Here is a 7,026-nt window from a genome sequence, read left to right on the forward strand (position 1 = left end):
AATTATGCAAATAATAAAAAAGAATAGTTACGTTAAAATCAGACAAAGTCAAATTCAGCAAAAGTAAATTACCCCAAACAGAAAGTGATGGCATATAATGTTGAAAGAGGCAACTCCCTCTCCCAAAATGTTTCCCAAAAAGTAGAATTTAAAAAAAGGAGCGCCGGGCGGTGGTGGTGCACGCCTTTAGTCCCAGCACTCGGGAGGCAGAGCCAGGTGGATCTCTGTGAGTTCAAGGCCAGCCTGGGCTACAAAGCGAGTCCCAGGAAAGGCGCAAAGCTACACAGAGAAACCCTGTCTCGAAAAACAAAACAAAAAAAAAAACCAAAAAATAAAAAAAATAAAAAAAGGAGCTACTACAAAGGCATTTTCTGAAGCTAAGCTTTTACTTCTCCCAAAACAGAAAACATACAAAAAAAAAAAAAAAGGAAGAAAGAAAGACAACTATAGATAGATACTTTTCATTAATATGGATGTAAAATCCTTAACAAAATAGTAGCAAACAGAACTTCGCAGTTTATAAGAATTATATGCCATAGCCAAGAATAATTTATTTCATGAATTTGAGGCTGGCTCAGTATTTGAAAAACAATCTATGATACAGCCTAAAGAGAAGACTCACATAAACATATCAATTATAGAAAAATAACTTGGCACAATTCAACACTTTTTTTGTGATAACAGCTCTCAACAAATAGAAGAATAGACTAGACTGGGCTAAACAAGAATAGAATGAAACTTTCTCAACTTTATAAAAATTGATCTACAAGAAAAGCCTTCGAGGCCAGAGAGATGGCTTTGGATTAAAATCACTTGCTGCTCTTTGAAAAGGCCTAAGTTTGGTTCCCAGCACCCAGGTTTGGCAGCTTTCAACTGTCTGTAACTTCAGTGTCAGGGAATCCAATAGCCTTTTCTGATCTTTGTGTGTACCACACAAAAGTGGCACACACACACACAGAGACACACACACACACACACACACACTCACTCACACAAAAAGATGGGAATGAAAACAAACAAACCCTAGCTAACATTGCATAAAATGGTGAAAAGTTGGATATCTTCTGAGCCGTAGAAAAATATCATTAGCATTTCCTTTCACCCTATTCAATCAACACAGTACTGGAATTTTTAACTAGTACAAAAGGCAAGAAAAGGAAATAAAGTTTAGAAAGGAAGAAATAAAACCATCTCCATTTTCAGAAAACATGATTGTGGAGATAGAAAGCTCTCAAGAATAATTTTTAAAAACCTTGATAGAATAGGCTAATTTACAAAGCTTGCAGGATATAAGATAAATATACAAAAGCCAACTATAATTCTCCATTGGCAATAGACACGTGGACACTGAAATTAAAGGTGTGATATCATTTATAATTTCTTAAAACAAAAAATGGATACTAAAGTACAGATCTAACAATCATAAATAAGACATTTATGAAACTTTGAAAAAAATTCAGTGAGTGGAGAAACTTACTATAGTCATGAATTAGAAGACTTGAGTCACACATGGCTTTAGTTCAGTCCTTGTAAAACTCATAGATATACTTTTTTTATAAACTATATTAAAAGCTTTTTCTGGAAAGGCAAGACATTGGGATATATAGAACTATTTTGAAGATGAAAATGGCAATAAATCAATTTCAAAATTCTACACAGTTATAATGAAGAAGTCTATAGCTTTGGGGTGAGGTCACTGTGTAAATGATGGGATCCAATGGAGATCCAGAAATAGAGCCACAAAAATATGCCAAACTGACCCGTATTTTTTCTAAAGACAGGATCTTACAATGTGTCTCAGGCTGGCTTTGAACACTTGATTCCCTGCCTCAGCCTCCCAAGTGTTGAGATGACAGGTGTGTACCCTCCACTACAGCTTCAAATGGTGGATGAGTTCCATGAAAAAGCAATTCAGTGTGGAAGGGAATGCCTTGTCAGCAGATGGTGCTAGAGCGACCAGGCATGCATAAACAAAGCACAGCACTACATCAACCCCCACACATTATATGTAAATTTCTTCAACAGAGACCACAGGCTTAAACGCAAAATGAGAAAGTCTTAAGACTTACAAATACATGTAGGATAGAAATCTTTAGGATTTAGTGGCAGGAAAGAAATATTTGACTCAGTCAATAGCATAATCTGTGAAAATAAAAAAAAATGAATTGATTTCATTAAAAATTTAAGCTCTTTTTTCCTTTGAATACCTTGTTAAAGAGACTGAAAGGCCAGTTACAGACTGGGAGAAAACATCTGCAAAACATACACCCAACAAGGGGTTACTGTCTAGCATATGTAAAGAACTCTCAAAACTTTAGAGTAAAAAAGAAACTACCCAGTTGAATGAGTGTGGGCAAAAGAAATGAAAAAGTTTATTAAAGAAAATAGACAGACTACATATCAATACTAAAAAGACAGTAAATATCACTAGCCACTAGGGTAATAAAAATTTTAACTACATTGCAATACCTTACAAGCTTAGCACAATGGCTAATATTTTGAAAACTAGCAAAAGCTCGTGCTGGTGAAGATGCAATTAAATCTCACAGTTCAACAGTGGCACTTCTGGGCATCAGTCCCTGGAAAATAAGCACTTATACAAAAATTGTATATAAATGTCCATGGCAATGCCAATTTTAGTCACAAACTGGAACCAGCACGGATGCCCCTTACTGGTAAATAAGTAGTCTGCCCACACTGTAAGTTATATTCTGAACCATGACAATAACAGAAGCAAAGAACCAATAAATACTCCACCTGGAGGCATCTCAGATGAATTACACAGTAAAAAAGTCTATCCCAAAGTTGCATGCTATACACTCTGATACTCAAGCAATGCAATGATTCAACAAAGAAAGAGAATTACAGACCCATTTCCCTCATGAACATTGATGCAAAAATATTCAATAAAACACTTGCAAACCTAATCCAAGAACACATCAAAAAGATCATCCACCATGATCAAGTAGGCTTTGTTCCAGAGATGCAGAGATGGTTCAACATACAAAAATCTGTCAAAGTAATCCACCACATAAACAAACTGAAAGAAAAAAAACACATGATCATTTCATTAGATTCTGAAGATGCCTTTAATGAAATCTAATATCCATTCATGATAAAAATCTTGGAGAGATCACATAATAAAGGCCATTTACAGCAAGCCTATAGCTAACATCAAATTAAATGGAGAGAAACTCAAAGTGATTCCAGTAAAACCAGGAACAAGACAAGGCTGTTCACTCTTTCCATATCTGTCCAATATATACTCAAAGTTCTAGCTAGAGCAATAAGACAACTAAAGGAGATCAAGGGGATACAAACTAGAAAGGAAGAAGTCAAAGTATTTCTATTTGCACATTATATGATAGTATACATAAGTGACCCCCAAAATTCTAACAACTGATCATACCTTCAGCAAAGTGGCTGGAAATCAATATGGTGGTTTCTCAGAAAATTGAGAATCGATCTACCTCAAGACCCAGTCATACCATTCCTGGGAATATACCCAAAGGATGCTCCATCTTATCACAAGGACACTTGCTCAACTATGGCATCTTTATTCATAATATCCAGAAACTGGAAACAGCCCAGATGTCCCTCAACAGAACAATGGATAAGAAAATGTGGTACATTTACACAATGGAGTATTATTCAGCTGTTAAAAAATGACATCATGAAATTTGCAGGCAGATGGATGGGACTAGAAAAAAAAATCATCCTGAGTAAGGTAGCTCAGACCTAGAAAAACAAACATGGTATGTACTCACTTATAAGTGGATATTAGCTGTTGCATTAGGTGGAGGGAGTCCTGCGGTGGAGACGGAGGAAGGATCAGAGAAACCAGATGGGTGAGGAACACCATGAGAACATGGCCCATAGAATCAACTAACTGGGGCTCGTTTTTGGCTCACCAAAATCAGGGAACCTGTGTGGGTCTGACTCAGGTCTCTGCATATACGTTATAGCTGAGTAGCTTGGTGTTCTTGTGGGACTCCTAACAGAGGGGCAGGGGCTATCTCCGACTCTTTTGCCTGCTTGTGTGACCCTTCTACTGTGTTGCCCTGTCCAGCCTTGATGTGATGTGATGGGCCTGGTCTTACTGTAGCTTTTTATGCCATGTTTGAGGATGTCCCTGGGAGATCTGCTCTTTTCTAAGAGGAGGTGGGGGGGGTGGATTTGGGGGATTAAAGGAAGGGAGGGAAGGGAAACTGAGGTTGGGATGTAATATATGAGAGAAGAATAAAAAAATCTCTAAAAAGTTGCAGACTATGGAATTTTGTTGACATAATATTCTGGAATTGGTAAAATTTTAGAAGTGGGGGATTGATTTTGGTTTCCAGGGATGCAAGAAGGGCTGGCAACAAGAAGCATTGAGTGTGGCTGTGGAAGAGAAGCATGAGGGCCGTGTGCCAACAGAAATGGTCTAAAGATCTATTGTATCAACATTAGCCAACAGAAATGGTCTAAAGATCTGTTGTATCAATATTAGCCAACAGAAATGGTCTAAAGATCTATTGTATCAATATTAGCCAACAGAAATGGTCTACAGATCTATTGTATCAATATTAGCCAACAGAAATGGTCTAAAGATCTATTGTATCAATATTAGCCAACAGAAATGGTCTAAAGATCTATTGTATCAATATTAGCCAACAGAAATGGTCTAAAGATCTATTGTATCAATATTAGCCAACAGAAATGGTCTAAAGATCTATTGTATCAATATTAGCCAACAGAAATGGTCTAAAGATCTATTGTATCAATATTAGCCAACAGAAATGGTCTACAGATCTACTGTATCAATATTAGCCAACAGAAATGGTCTACAGATCTATTGTATCAATATTAGCCAACAGAAACGGTCTAAAGATCTATTGTATCAATATTAGCCAACAGAAATGGTCTACAGATCTACTGTATCAATATTAGCCAACAGAAATGGTCTACAGATCTACTGTATCAATATTAGCCAACAGAAATGGTCTACAGATCTACTGTATCAATATTAGCGTCCTGGCTGTGACATTACTCCCGGAAAACAGGTAAAGGATATATAGAGTTTATCTCTGTTATTTTTTTCTTTTTAAAGATTTATTTATTCATTTATTCATTTATTTGTTATATAATACAGTGTTCTGTTTGCGTGTATGCCTGCAGGCCAGAAGACATCTAAGCCCTATCTCTGTTATTTCTTAAAACTATTTGTTCATGTGGAAGTAAAACTACTAAACTATTAAAAGACGTGCATACATCTTAAACCTGAGAGAATACAGAGGCTCACTCAAGCGCCCTCTATTTCTGTCTCTCTCTGTCTCTCTGTCTCTCTGTCTCTGTCTCTCTCTGTCTCTCTCTCTCTCTCTCTCACACACACACACACACACACACACGCACACACACACACACACGCACACACACACACACACGCACACACACACACACGCACACACACACACACACACTGTGGAGCCTCTTGGAACATCTTCCTGGTACAATCACACGCCATTGCCATAGTGTTTTTCAGTATGTTTTCCACACATTCCCTGAATTCTTTTCTTGTTTCCTCTTCCCTTCCCTACTTCCTTTTCCATTCTCTTTACCTTTCCTTTCTCTTCCCCAGCAATTTGGTTCTGAGGCTGAGAAGTGAGGGAACAGACAGGTGTTCTGAACCTAAGGTAGGGAATGGTACATGTCAGAGGAGGACTGCCATTCTGCCGGAAGGACATTCAGACCCATAGCAGGATGACAAGGTGTTCCTATGGGGGAGGAGGGAGGTGTCTACTAGAAGGTGTTGGAGTGGGGCAAGGTGGCACCCTGCTTAGGTGGAAACAACAGACTTGCAATACGGTGAGAGTAACCAGGAAGTTGAATTTGCAGTGGAGGAGAATGGACTGTGGTAAGTTAGAGTCAACAATGGTGTTGCCTGGAATTGGTGGTATTAGTATGAACTCATGGTATTTAAGATACACAGATACCTTTAGCATAGAGATCGAAATGTGTATTTGTGGGCTGGGAGGTGGCTCAGTTGGCAAAATGCCTGCTGTACATGCATGAGGACTTGAATTTGGCACTCAGAATTCATGTTTAGAAACCTAGGTGTGACAGCACACACTTGTACTCCAGCAGAGGGGAGACAGGAGACAGTGATACGTGGATCCCTAGGCTCCACTGGCCAGCCATTCTAGCTTACTTGGCAAGTTCCAGGCCAGTGAGAGAACTTGCCCCCAAAACAAAGTACATGTTGCTTGGTTTGCTCTCTGATCTCCATATGCACTCCACACATGTGCATCTACACACACATGGATACATAACAAATGTTGTGTTGTGTACACATATATGTAAATATGTTCTAGCCACCGAGAGCCTCTGGACAGGGAAGGTAGGTGTCATCACAGTCACATGGGCACACTTAGGTCTCAGAATGTGGCTTCTGAACATTATTCTCCACTGGAAGCTCCTAGTGTTCCTTGGATCAGAGGAATAGCTGATCTCAAAGCTGGCAGAAAAAGTACAGGATTATCTGATGTATCCCACTAATGCCCAAAACTGAGGAAATGCTCAGAGAATGACAGAAATGTGTCCCAGGGACTCAAAAGTCAGCCCAAACGGGTTCTCCTGGCCAGATCTGGGAGTTTAAGTACACTGCTGTGGGATGTCTTTCTGTAGGCTGTGAATATGTGTTGCTCTGATTGGTTGATAAACAAAGCTGTTTGGCCAATGGTGAGGCAGAAGAAGGTTAGGTGGTACATTCGAGCTGGAGAGACAGAGAAGAAAGGAGAGTGGGGCAGACCTGCGAGCCAATGCCAGGAGAGGCAAGATGTGAAAGTACCAGGAAGCCACGAAGCCAAGTGGCCATGCATAGATTAATAGAAATGGGCTGAGTTAAGTTGTGAGAGCTAGCTAGGAGAAGCCTGAGCCATTAGGCCATACAGTGTGTAATTATTATAAGCCTCTATGTGTTTACTTGGGTCTGAGCGGCTGTGGGACCTGGCAGGACACAGGAAAACTTCCTACTACAGCACATAAATA

This window comes from Peromyscus maniculatus, chromosome 5, assembly GCF_049852395.1.
Source record: "Peromyscus maniculatus bairdii isolate BWxNUB_F1_BW_parent chromosome 5, HU_Pman_BW_mat_3.1, whole genome shotgun sequence".
Taxonomy (NCBI): domain Eukaryota; kingdom Metazoa; phylum Chordata; class Mammalia; order Rodentia; family Cricetidae; genus Peromyscus; species Peromyscus maniculatus.